Genomic DNA, 13920 nt, shown 5'->3' with positions numbered 1-13920 from the left:
AGGATCTGGGTTAAATTTCTACGAGTATTTCTAGATTACCCGAGTGAAAGTATTATGCACACGGATCTTCTCTATTAAGGCGCGCCTCCCTGATTGAGAATTAATGAATTTGCCGGCGCGTAGGTGCGTGTCACCACATTATGAACAGGAGCGAAGAGAATCAAGGGAGAGTGGAGTAGATTCATCGGAAGCTCGTTATTTTTTAGATTGTTTCTCGATAACATATGCACGCGAGTGTACGACCTGGAGCGCAACACGAATCCGTATTTTCATTTATCACACATTTTTGGGGCTTCAATTGCAAAATCCGGTTCCGGGACAGGACTGAGCACGCTCACAAGAGAAACTCGAAAAATAGTTCGACGAACAAATATGATTTCTCCAAGTCGATATAACGTTGAGTGTAGATGTAACGGAAAGTGTAATCCACACCGAGAGAAATTATAGTTACCTTCAGCCTCGATTATACCCTTTCTACGGTTTTAATCAGAAAAATAACAGTAGTAATGCGCATGTAAGTTGTTATCACTGATACTATTAGTGAAACTTACTGAATAAATGATTCTTCTGAACTGTAATTCTCTCATTATGATAATTACAGTTACAGACACGAAATATTTTTCTCTCAGTGCAGCGGCATTTCGATACATTCGACCATTTGGTTTATTGGCCAGACCTTAAAGAATGGATTAAAGAATGGAATTTACGATGCCATAAAAAATGAATAGTAGACTCGGAGAATTTGATTTAATACCGATAAAAAAATAAATATTACGCATATTGTGTCTATTATAATCACGAACCAAGGAACATTGCCTTTTCTCGTTTCAAGTCCCATAGATGATAAAATTTCTGTACTACCAGCATATATATATATCAACTTTTCACTTTTTAATATTAAATTATTTAATATTAAATTATCTTCATAATTAACACTAAAATTTCACTGAAATACATGAACTATTTTATATATTTTATAGTTTAAACCAACTTGGACTAATTTATCCTTTCTCTTGAAAAAAAATTCCGTGTATCATATAAACAACATATAACTTGCCTATCCAGCTAACATTCACTAAAAAACTAACAATCAGCTAAAAAACGTCTCAGAGAAGCTGTTTAGATTTATCGTTTCAAAACCGTTCTTATAATGTTTTTAAAGTGTCTTAACTCTCTGGGCACGTAGATATAATTAAAAAATCCCCCCCGGCAGAATTAAATTTAGGCGACCTGATTAAAATTCAGGTCAAGGTTTAATCAATAAGTCGATAGGAACGAGCACGGATGAAGCACCATATGCGTCTTCGAACACGTCCCGTTACCACCCGAAATACGATTTTGCGTTCTCGTCTCCCGTCTCGTTTCGGTCACTGTCACGTGGCCCTCCACGTGACGGATATGAAAATTTTGGCGTTCGAAAGTCGGGCCCGTATTCGGGATACAGGAATAGAAAATGAGACAAATTAGCCGCGAGAGCCGTTAATTCCGATTGAGAAACAGCCATCTCTAACGGATCCGACAAGGTCAAGGAAGGCGCGAGCGCGCGCGGCATTCGACGTGAATCTCGGCGAAACGGCGAAACACGTCTCGCTCGGTCGCTCTCGTGCCGTCTCGTCTCGTCGCGCTCGGCGCCAGCCGCAGATGGTCCACGGATCGAACGGTACCCGCTGTAGAGAAAGTTCCGCGCGGCCGCGAGAGTGCGAGATAAAGAGGGTGGGATATCGGGTGAAGGTGCCGGAGGCGAGGAGGAGAAAGAGAAAGAGAGAAACGTTGTACCGGTGCCGTTGGCTTCTACCGGCGGTTCTCTCAATGAGAGAGAATTCCGATGACGATGACGAAGGTAACGCGGCGGTGGCGGCGGGCGGATGGCTCTTCGAGTTTAGTGGGTAAGTGGGTCGTCCCCGTCCAGTTAATTGCCGATCAGCCGCGATCCGCGAGTCGTATATCGCGTTACCACAGCCACGGGCTCGCCGAGATCGCCGTGGTATCGCGTCCACGCAGAACACGACCCGTTCTCCCCGCTTATCCTCCCCCCCCCTCCCCTTCCTCCCCGCGAGGTTTCTCCGCGTCGGTCCATATCCCGTAATTGTCATCCTTTCTCGCGCGACTCTTCCTCTTCCCTCTCTCGCGCGCGCTCCTTCTTACTTTCAGGACTCGCGTCGCGAATCGCGAGATCGCGGAATTTTGTTCCGAGCGAAACCGCACGCGCATTCTTTTCCGCCTCGCCGTTAAATCGAATCCGCACCGGATTACCGATCACCGTGATAACGTATCTCCCGGCCGAGATCGGGATCGCGAATTTCTCGGCGCGATTACGCGGATGTCTCGATGCGAAGCATTGGTCGATGTCGCGAAACTACCGCGTTTCTCCCTCTCGCTTCGGGATTCCCCGCTCGAGGCTTCACGTTGCCTACGATTTTCTCATCCGTCTCGTGTTCACTTAATGCTCAGCGACGAGGATCGGATGGTATCGAGCTTACAGGTTGCTGTAAGTGATTAATTAGTCGAATTCGCCGGACAAAAGCGTATCGCTCGGGAATTAGCCTAGTCGTAATCGCAGGAAATCAACGGCCGGTGCACGTAGCGACCGGATTACAAGCGTGTCAGGACGGCACATCCGAGTCTACTGTTAATCCGTGTACGTTTATGCACGCCGTGAGTGCGACAAAAAGGATAATTTTGTCTCCTACCGAGCGTCTTGTGAGCAGAGATTCCTATTTGCTTCTTTCTTCCTTCGCTTCATCTCGCGAAATTATCGCGCGCACGTATGCACTCGTATCTGCAAATAAGTGAGGCATTGATCTCTCTGCCAATTTTGTCGCCAATTTTGACTTCGCACAGAGTTTTCGACTTTTCTCTTCTCTTCCCTTTTTATTGTTATCTTCTCGCGATTGCTCGATAAGCAAATGAATCGAATACAAAGTTATTAATTTATGTCCCCGTTGTAATATTTCAAGATTGCTTAAATATGTAAAACTTTTGTGCACCATTTATATTGTATTTCGATGTCATCAATGTTTATTTGTCATCTTGTCATTATTGATCTCATCTCCTTTATTCACTAATTCTCTTTCCACTCTGCTCAAAATCCGTGTACTTTCGTATTATCTTCTTCGCTTCACCTTTGTTTCTTTTTACTTTCCTTCCCTCTTCCCCGACTTTCCCTTCCTTCCGATACTTATTGTATTTTTCTGCGACGACTATCTGTACTTTTCTTGTTTCATTCTATAACTATGTATGTTACCTCGCGTTAGGAGTGAGATATCTCCTATGTTATTATAAACCGTTATTCTATCCCATTCTATACTATTTAACTTTTGCACTCGAACAAGTCGAGACTACCGAAAGATAAGAAAACGCGTCTACAAATGTCTGCGGTGAATGAAATACTCGGCCTACTTACAATGCTTGAGATATTTTTGCCTCGTATCGATTAAATTCTTCCTTTGAGAAATCAATATACGTGACGAGAGAATTCCAGTATCCGATCGAACAGACGGTTAGATCGGTCCGGTCGACAGAATATCGCATAGTTAGCCTTAAATCGTCGCCGTTGACTCGCCCGTGACTCGAGTATTTTTTAATTTCTCGCCGTCTGAGTTCTCTGTGTTACCAACGGTGAGAGCCGGTGGATGAGCGTTCTAAAGTAGGTAACGCTACTACGGCCATTAATGCGACGTGTTACACGCCTTCTTCAGTGATTTTCGCGCGTTCGACGTTGATGAATTTCTATCGCGATACCGTCGTCCGCGCGATTTCTTTCACGTTTTAATCTCACGTTCCCACTCCCCTTATCGTATTAATTTTCTATTTCCACTCCGCCGTTTGTTCTCGAATATAGGCGCGAGAAAAAATTTCAAATCAGCCGTGTAAGAACTTCCGGCTGCGATATAATATCGGCACACGTCTACTCGCATATGCGCAGCTTATTTCAACGGGAATGACTCTCGACGTTGTCATCCTTTAAAGGAATTTATCTCCAATGCGACCTTCGAGGTTCACTATTCGAGAGCATGCGACCGCGTGGCCGAAGGGAGAAAGTGGAGCAGGAGAAGATTATCGGACTTAGTTACCGGAGAAGATGATCGTTTCTTTCGGATTCTGCTGGGGATATTCTTCGCTATAACATATTAAGATACGCGCGTACTGAAGCTCAAATTTATGTGACATTTATATGTGAACAATAAACGAACAGTCCGGTCAGATGTATTTTTCACCTGATCGCATATAATAAATACACCGTATGCACGCAGAGAAATATTGGGAAGATGAAAAATCTCCCAAACCGACACATGCATTTCCGACCCTGCAACCTGCGCGTTATTTCTGACGTCGGTATGGGGGAAAATTTTATCCCCTGGTTAATAACTGCACGGTAAAAAATTTCACGTTACAAACGGTCCGCCCAAATTTCATGTCATTTTAACAAGATGGATATGTTAAAACAATAATATGTAGAACATTAATATATTAACAAGGCGAATATATTAATTTGACATATATTTGTGTATTTTTTAACATATTCCTCCGTGTTAAAGTAACACTAAAATTTCAATGGGCCATTTGTAAGAAAAACTTTTTACTATACGTGTAATTGTGTAAAGTATAGTACTGCTATGTATATACGCGTCTATGAAAACAGCTTAAAGATAGGATATTCATTGTGTTTGTGACAGACCGTGATGTCTGGTCGGCGACGTGCAGTTGGAATCGTGTCGTTCGCGTCGCTTCCCAAATTCTACCATACCGGACGGTACAGACACGCGTTACGCGCATGCTTTTTACTCAGTTACTATTGTACGGAAAAATCCTAGTAGCAAAAATCGTAGTAGCCAAATAAGCAGCAGACTGAAACATGTAACCTACACGCGATGACGGGCGCAAAGTAAGCAACAACAGATCGCAACCCGAGGCCGAAATCGAGTGAGAAGTTCCCTAAATTGAGAGAGTCTAAATAAATAGTTCAAGTAGCAGAAACAGTTGACATCTTGACATTTTTTGGAAGCTTCTCTGCGCCGAGGAGGAGCCGCGGAAACCGGCGAAGCGCAACTTTTCTCAAGATTTTTCTCAGCGATCGTTTCTCGCGCCGCGCTGTTCAGCATTCCGCGCGGCCCGGAAACCGAGCGCGCTATATCGCGGAAGAACGGAACTTCTTCCTCCGTTCGCTCCGTTTAAGCGTCATCGTGTAATTATCTCCCCGGAGATGTAAAAAAAGAACACGCGGGTGTATTGTATTCGTTAAATTTCTTCGCGCTGCCGCCGCAGCGTGTTCTTGCCTCGAGATGTATCAGCTTTTAAGAAGCGTTTTCACCGTTTCGCGAAAGTAACGACGGCACTTATTTAGAAACGGCGACGGATTGCGGTGGTTAGCCGCGCGATGGATTTACGATCGTGTTAACACAATGGGGGATATTAATGGCGGGCACAATTACGCGGAGGTATAACCGATACTTACGAGACGCGTGACTCGGGAGTGTCTTGGGTGAACCGTTAGAGAACGATTTGAAGGATACAATGTCGCACCAACGCTCCGTTATATATCCTTATATAAACATATAAATTGGCGACCGTTTCTCGACAATTTCCGTTTCTTGATAATTTCTGTTGCGTTATTCATCGAACAGTTAGATACACACGATGCTTTTAACGATTTTATGCTAATTACTGAGCTATTAGCTATCCTTGTGTTCTTATCGCCTCCCATAATTTGTTGAAATGATCGCGTCATATGCTGCAGGAGAAAAAAGATTAATTTCAATGACGAAATGAATTATAAGGTACGAACATTGATAACTTTTAACAGCGTAATTTTAGTTTTAACAGATAATTTTAATTGTCGCATTGTTACTAGCAAATTATTTCACTGTACGTACTATCATGTGACGTTTTTACCGTTACGGCAAAATAATTCGCTACTACAGCAGTTCAAATTGCTTACGCTGCTAAAGTTTCAGGTGTTCATACGACTAATTAGGTGTTACACAACTAATTTGGCTACTGCGGCTGACTTTTCTTTCTCAGTTCGCATATACAGTAAAAAATTTTGCGTTAAATTTAACACAGTTCACGTGTTCCAAATGGCCCGCAAAAATTTTTGCGTTAATTTAACATAAGGTGAATACGTTGAAAAGCATCACAAGTATTGTGTCAAAAATTAACACAAAATTAATACCTATAATATATTAAACGGCTCTGGAATATAAAATGTGTTATTTTAACACTTACACATGTTTAATATCGACTCAGTACAAAATATCAAGATAATATAAACATAATATGTTAAATTAACACACACAGCTGTGTGTTAGAAATTAAATGTAAGATTTTTAATAAAGTTTTAATGCAAGTAGTGTAAAACGCTTTTTACTGTGTAATATAAATTCACGTCCGATCCGGAATGAGTGGAAGATGCTATCACGGCACGAGGCCAGGGATCGTCAGTCTATTCAAGAGCCGTGAACATCGATGGGAAGAATCAACTGTATGATATCGCGCACGTTTTTAGCTTATCTTAATTTATCCTCCTAATAGCTCTAAGCGAACTACTTGCTTCCCCGAGTCATTGCGCGTTGATCGGCTTTTCTCCTAGGCGGAGACGCAAGAAAATCCGACGATCGATCGCGGCCACATTTCTCTTTTATGAGGAAAGTAGAGATATACACGTCCACGTGATTCGCGATGTCGTGCGCGCGCGCACCTTTTTCCCCGAAATTTACGGCTGCGGTTAATTGCAACCCGGTCGGGTTTTGTTTGCCTCCGGTTTGCCGGAGGAAGCGAGGCACAATTAACTACAACGTCGTAAAGATATTTACCATACGACAACGGCTCTTGGCTAGTTCCGTTTTCTTCGTCGGCCGATCGGCGGAACTTTTAGGGGAACTTAATTGCGAGGCGCTCGCGCGCGCGCGATTCCACGGTTTCCAATTCGACGCTCTGATGATTTACGCGCGTGCCACACTGAGCGGCGTCAGTCGAAAAGTAAAAATCGCGCCTGGCTTCTTGTCCGATGTGAAAGCACATTTTTTGGCAGGCACGCCGTTGTTGCCACATTGAGATTTTCCATAGGGCACGCCGACATTGCGCATCGCACGCTGGCGGAAAGGAGGAATTTTTTCGAAAGACCAGGAAATAAATTGTTTCTTCGGCGCGATGTACTGCTCAGAACAAGTATCAATAATACAGTGGCATCGGGTGAGAAATTTTGAGTATTGAATAAGTTATATTTCAAATAGCCATACATTTAGGTATGTACAGTTGCATAATAGAATGTTTAGCGTAGAAGAAGAACGGACCGCATGACTCACGTAATATTTCGTGATTTCCCCTCGAGCAACTTGGTGTGCTAATTGGACAACTTTAAATAGAATTTTGGTCAACGAAAAGTCGTTTCGTTTGGACCTGAGAATCCGCCAGTACATTCCGCATGAAGTTATTTGGGATCCTCTTTCTTTCCAGGGGATCCCCTTTCATTCTGGGACCTCCGGTCTATCGTATCGTTTTTATTGTGCATAAAATGCATATATATATATATATATATGCATTTCACGCACAATAAAAATATATTGTAGAATGTTGGATTCAATTTTCCTTCTCACGTTTATCATAAGAATAAAATGAATTTGTGGAGTAGAGAATTGTAAGGATAAAAAGTGATCTGCTCTTTCACATAGCTTGAGTTAACGTTCTCTATTCAAATAAAAGCAACGTGTCAACACTCTGTCGAAATGTTGCGGTCTCCAACCGAGAGATTTTAGCCTTGACCAGAGTAAAGTACTTTTGAAGTCTTGCCGAGATGTATCACGTAACGAAACCGTGCGCTAATTCTTCATGTAAACGCGAAACGTATCTTCTTTCTCATCTTAACACTTTCTACGTCGCATTCTCAGCAACAATTAACGATGGCAAAAAGTATTCAGGGTTGGGAAAGTTACTTTTGAACTTGTTACCGTTGCCGTTACTCAAGAAGTAACGAATTACATTTTCCATTACTTTTCAGTAAGCTTCGAAGACATTTTCCTTTCTTATGATTCGTCTCTGCCTATTCTATATGCATGTATTCTATATATGCAAAGTAACGATAAAAATATCCACTATATCCGTTATTTTTACACCGAAAAATGCCGTTGCATTACCGTTATTATTAATCATAAGAAAGATCGTTCGTCGATCAACGTCATCGATAAGTAGTTACTGGAAAATAGTAAGTAAAGAAAACTTGTAACACTGATGGTACTATAAATAACGCTTTACTTCTCAATCCCGATAAATTACTTCATTCTCTCATTATCGGTGTTTAACGAGGTGAACAGAAATGTTATTAAAAGTTAACGAGCTTGAAGAGCTCGCACAGTAAAATGATTGTAGTTTTAATTCTTTACGTTCCATTTCTTTCGTGCCGGACTAACATTAACATTCTTGCAACGATCCAAAAATCTCCGAATCACAGTGTAACATTTTTCATATTTCTTCAATATATATTGATTACGAACTTTAATATTTAATTATTATTAATTATTATGTGATATCTGTTGATATCTCTCGAGATTCTCACGATGTGGAGTAACATTTGTTTTAGTAATAGCTTCCGGATTGCAGCCGCGTTTCTATCCAATCGTTTCCGCATTTCGTGAATACTTCAGTTCATTTTATCGGGAAAAGCAATTTGATATTGAATATTGTCGCTTCTCGGCAGGCCTTTTCTTGAATATTTACTACTAGTTTTTCGTCGTACTAATAATAATTAGTTTCTGCCATTGAATTGATTTGATGAATCGTAGCATACGGGGCACTTCTACTGCGGAATAATTATAGCGACGTAATTACGCGATTTCGACTCAAGTGATATCGATACTGTAATATTTTGCATGCCAAACACTTCGGTAGACTTTGCTCTCCAATTTCTCTTCGTATGAGAGATTTCTCTTCAGTTAAACATTAAACAATAATAATAATGATAATGGTAAACAATAATAAAGAAAGAATACGAATGTAAGTTCTTTAATGTTTGTATGTGTGTGTGTATGACTCGAAATTATTCAGGCACGAAGGTCTGAATTTTCAGCGGAGTTACTTTTCTACGATATTGAATTAATGATATCGATAGCTTCAAGGCATTACCGCCGTGACAATGTTTCTTTTCCTGATTAATATGTACAATATCCAGTTGCTAGTTTAATTGCTACTCCTCACGTGTCAACAAATCAAATTCGTGGTATCGCGACAGATGTGATATTTTAATTAAGAAAAAAATAGCCACGATGATACGGCGTTTTGATCGGATAAGGATCTGATCGTTATTGTGTGGAAAATACCTCGGGTAGTTCCCGGTCCATCGATGATTAAACATCGACCAGACGACTATCGACTATCGAGAGCGTAGAGTAAATAAAGCAATTACATTCCAGCGCGTCATGTTACCATATATCGTATAATTGACGTTAATACAATTTAATTTGTACACTAGTGAATTAATTATTTTCTTCGTGAGCGTTGTTTACTACGTAACTTGTGCGCACATTTATGATTATAAAATTGACGCGCCTTTCTGTTCCGTGCTGTACACACACACATACACACACTTTTTCCCGCGGGTCTAATCGAACCGGACGTCGATAATGACCGATCTACGCCGAATTTACCTGCGGCCCTCGCCGTTCATTCTTACCCACACGCGCCCGCGTACGTGTGGATCGGACATTCTACTGCGGAGAAGAGAACTATTTTGGATATCGCGAAATAATGGCGCGCTATTAAGAAACTGGCTCGAAAACGATCCAACGACCTTGTGCCGAATATTACGGCGCGTGTTAAGACGATTGTGTAAGGCATTTCACGTGTGCCCGTGGACACATCTCGTGGGGGGGTTACACGTCGAAGCGGATAGTTGTCCGGTGCGAGAGCGAACGTAAGGGACGCACGTCGTGGACTTTGCCACCGAGAGGAGATCTTGTCGCGAGGATGAGCGAAAGATTTCCATAGTGCGCCGCCTGTCCGCCCATCCGCTCGCTGTTACGCGCCAAATCCGCATGTTGACATTTACTTGACTCGAGCAAAATTCCCGCTCGGACATGGCCTGCGAACGAATCTTTCCGTTCGTTGAGTCAGAGCTTTTCTTCATTCTCGTTTCAGACAATCAAACTTGGCTTTTCACAACCGAAACGGTTTGTTTGCCCATATCCGAGCAGGAATTCAGGTCAATGAAATGGCGTCTTCAGTGCGTAATGCTGTCCCATTCCTTAGGCATAGTGACATAAAAAATCTCGAACTGGGCGCATCATTAGCCGATGACCGAGTATTCGTGCCTCACGACCGACACTTCGGGAATGTCCTTGCCGGTTCACTGAACAATTAGCGGTAACAATGCACGAATATTCAGAAGCGGTACACTTAATTCGAAATTCCCGATGTCACTTATGGGGATGGGACAGGCGTTAATGCACGGCACTGTACACGCCACTGGTGACGGCGATTTCGACATTTCTCGAATTAATCCGCAGCTTTTCTAACGACTGAACCGCTAATGGCTTTCCACTTCTGTTACTCGGCGCGACGTCTCGATTGTGATGACGCACCCCAAATCGCGAAATTTCACAGGACGAGCGATCCGTATTTAGAAATGCGATATAAATGATCGCCCACTCGCCGTGCGTTCCTCACGCGCGTCCTCCGAAAAGAGGAGAAGAAACGCGCGAAAACGGCGGGGAGTCGCATCGAACGGGATATCACATACCGCACGACGAGTAGAAGATTCGAGATGGGGTCAAGCTCGACCCGGCATCGAAGTCACCTGCGGAGGTCCTAGTTGCCGCGTTCGCCCCGCAGAAATCGAGACACGAGACACACCTCACGCGAGACGCGACATCCTTCCTTCTGATCTCGAGGGGAGTCGCGAGGAGGAAAGGTTCGTGGCATTAAACGCTTGAGTTACGCTCTTGACATTAAGCGTGCCGAGAAATGCGCGCGGAATTTTCACGCTGCGCAAATGCCCGCGCGTTGCGCGTCAACACGTCCGTGTAAGGAAACTGGCCGATTTCTCGCGGCGGAAATTCGCTCGGAGAGCTCGTCCTTGATCTCGCGATCGTTCTCGCGCACTCCGCTCGTGCGCACCGGCACGAAGATCCCGAATTTCCCGGCGACCATGCGGTAAACGCCGCTCTTACCTTTTCCCGCTTTTCTGCCCTCGGAGATCGGTCTGCCGTCGACGAGGAAATCGGCCGGCACACTGTGCACTTCACACTCCTGCTCTTCGGAACCGTCTCCGTCACCGGTGCGATCTCTTTCTCTTTTTCTCTCTCTCTCTTTCTCTCTCTCTCTCTCTCTCTCTTCCCGTATACGTTATGGTGAGCGTTGCCGCTTCAAACCGAGCTACCCATCGAACGGAGCATCCGCGACTCGCTCATTCGACTTTCGCACACTGCTGCCTCCGCGTATCCCGCCGGTACCGGATACCGGATCGCGAATCTCCCTTCCGGCAGGTCGCTCTCGCACCTCTCGCGTCCACCGTACGACCTCTCCGCTGGTCCCCCGGGGAGGAGGCGGCTACAGCATAGATGGTATCCCGGTGGACGCGCTCTCCCGTGTACTCGCTGGTACTCCCGTGGTACTCGAAAGGGCGCGCGTACTCGACGCGTACACGTTACGTGCGTACACGGTGCTTGCGGTTTGGGCACGTTATGGATCCAACGGCCGATGCTGCGAGAATAGTCCACGGCGCGGTGTGCTCGCGACTTAAGTATTCGTTAACCAAGTGGGGTTCAAGCAACGTTAGAGCGCGCAAGGAGGGGCTGCACAGGGGGCCTCCAGGTGATCGTCTGCGAACTCCACGCCACGCTGAGTCAAGGTCGCTTCTCTCGGATCGTTCGCCCGTCTTAAGTAGGGGAAAGGTGTCTTCTCGACGACCGGCTTCTCGATAGCGGGCGTGGCACCCTTCGGTCAAGGTCAGAGGCTCCGAGCCGACCACCGTTGCCTCTTCATCGTTTGTCCTCATCTTCGCCACGACAGATCGTATTATTTCCTTTTTCCCTTCCTTTCCTCTCTCTCTCTCTCTCTCTTTCTTTGAAATTGCGTCGAACGCCTGTCGACCGTGTCTTTCACCCGGCGCGCGTGTGTTCGCTCACATGAATTCCAACTGATCGAGTTCGGCCGATCAGCACCGTCGCTTCTCTCGACGGGTATCCCGCGAGCGACCTTGAGCGACCTCTCGCTCTCGAGGACTCGACGACGCGACCTTGATGAATGCCTCATGAATTCGGTGTTATTGCGTTCATCGCCGTTTATGTGTGATGCTGCGGCGCTGATGTGCGGGAGAATCTGCGGAAAGTACACGTGCAAACGCTTCTTGTGAAATTCGAAGGCGGCCGTTTTATCAGGCGAAATGTCAAGGCGCGCTGATGGGTTTTCAGTTACGAACGATGGAAGATGGAAGATGATGATGATAAACGATGTACGATTTGAACGATGCACGGTATACGAATTGTCGAAAACGCGTGTTGCGTATCGGAGTATTATCGTACTCGTCGGCTTCACTTTGAGTGGACATTACGCTTCGGCGGATCTTCACACGCTACAAACAGCGCATTTTTGTTGAATAATATAGCGTACACCGAGAGAACAAATGGCTAGAAAAATAAGAAATATTTATCCAATGGCTACTAATAGCAGATTTTCACTTATACTACACAACAAAAAGTCTTGTGTCCAAATGGCAAAGTTTTCTTGCGTGCGATGTAACAAACTTTAGATTATCACTTCAATATAAAATTAGCATACAGCTGATGTACAGCATGTGTTACCATTTTCGTGATGTTTTCATATGTTTTATTTACGTCAGCTTAGTAACATTGTTTGTGCATAATTTAAAAATGAAATATTATTTCGAGTTAACACAATTGCTTAGTTAATTCAATATATCGTGTTTATTATCTGAATATTTTACGTCAAGTCGATGTTAGACTTGTGTAAGTGTAGGATAACACACTTTATACTTCAGTGCTGATTAACAAAAATGCGAATCATACTGAATATTATTACTTCTTTTTTATACGTTAAAACTTACAAGCAAATTATGTTAATCTTATCCGCAATAATAATTATCATTTTAAATCTTAATGAATACGGAACACACGCACAATTAAAGCATAATCGTGTAAATACGCAAGATACGTGATTCAAGATCCAAAGTTCCCGAATTCCAGTCCCATCAGTGGTAAGCACATTTCTTAAATACGATTAATTGAATCAATTAAATGGCACATAATTATAAACTTGCATTAGTTTGAAGAGGTGTTTGAAGAGGTTCGTTAAAGAGAAATATCGTGCGCCGAAGTATTAAGAATTGTAATAAATATCGCTCATTTCCGATATTTCCGTTTAAGACATTCGAGCTTCACAAGAAACAACGTACGTCTATATTCTATCAGTTTTTGCACACCTATTTTTTTACTATCGTCACGACGGTTACGAACATATTTATGCGTTTAAGCTAACAAGCTAACATTACGACGGGGAGTTCTGGTATAACTGGTATGTAGATAAACGAGACATTATAAAGAATATAATATAAGAGTAACGTCTACAGTGAACAATACTGAAGGTACGCAGTAAAATTCTTATTTCCTGCTACGACAAAGCCAGGCAGACGATGGCCAGGCAGACTATAGGCAAAAAATACGAATTAAGAACAGAATATATATGTTTACACACGATGCGAACGAATTCGGCAATATCAACGTATAACATCAATAATGACGTCAAGGCTTTTCTTTTTTCTCTTTTTAATATTTTATTTAATCGTACGCCGATATAAGAAACTCCATGCCGAGGGTTACACGGCTCTCAAGTTTTTCAACGATCGCATCTTTTCTTTTTATCTATTTATGAGAATCACTGTTCTTGCGACACTTTATTTGCATACACGCTCGT

General features: G+C 43.4%; 2 protein-coding genes across 3 annotated transcripts in view; one reads left to right on the top strand and one right to left on the bottom strand.

Annotated features, from left to right (window-relative positions):
- Nucleotides 1–10800, bottom strand: part of LOC106746448 (elongation of very long chain fatty acids protein AAEL008004-like) — a 34282-nt gene extending 23482 nt beyond the window's left edge. Inside the window, exon 1 of one of the 2 annotated variants that reach the window (XM_014623053.1) lies at nt 10730–10800. The gene's annotated coding sequence lies outside the window, so the exon portion shown is untranslated. Of the gene's footprint in view, nt 1–5455; nt 5499–10729 lie in introns of those variants that run through there. The other variant, XM_014623054.1, reaches the window with a different exon arrangement.
- Nucleotides 1–13920, top strand: part of LOC106746447 (elongation of very long chain fatty acids protein AAEL008004) — a 72924-nt gene that overhangs the window by 20513 nt on the left and 38491 nt on the right. The gene's annotated exons all lie outside the window — the stretch shown is intronic.

The sequence above is a fragment of the Dinoponera quadriceps genome, unplaced genomic scaffold (assembly GCF_001313825.1).
Source record: "Dinoponera quadriceps isolate SergipeBrazil2010 unplaced genomic scaffold, ASM131382v1 scaffold1960, whole genome shotgun sequence".
NCBI lineage: Eukaryota > Metazoa > Arthropoda > Insecta > Hymenoptera > Formicidae > Dinoponera > Dinoponera quadriceps.
Note: the sequence above shows the minus strand (reverse complement) of the source record. Positions and strands in the feature narration are given on the sequence as shown.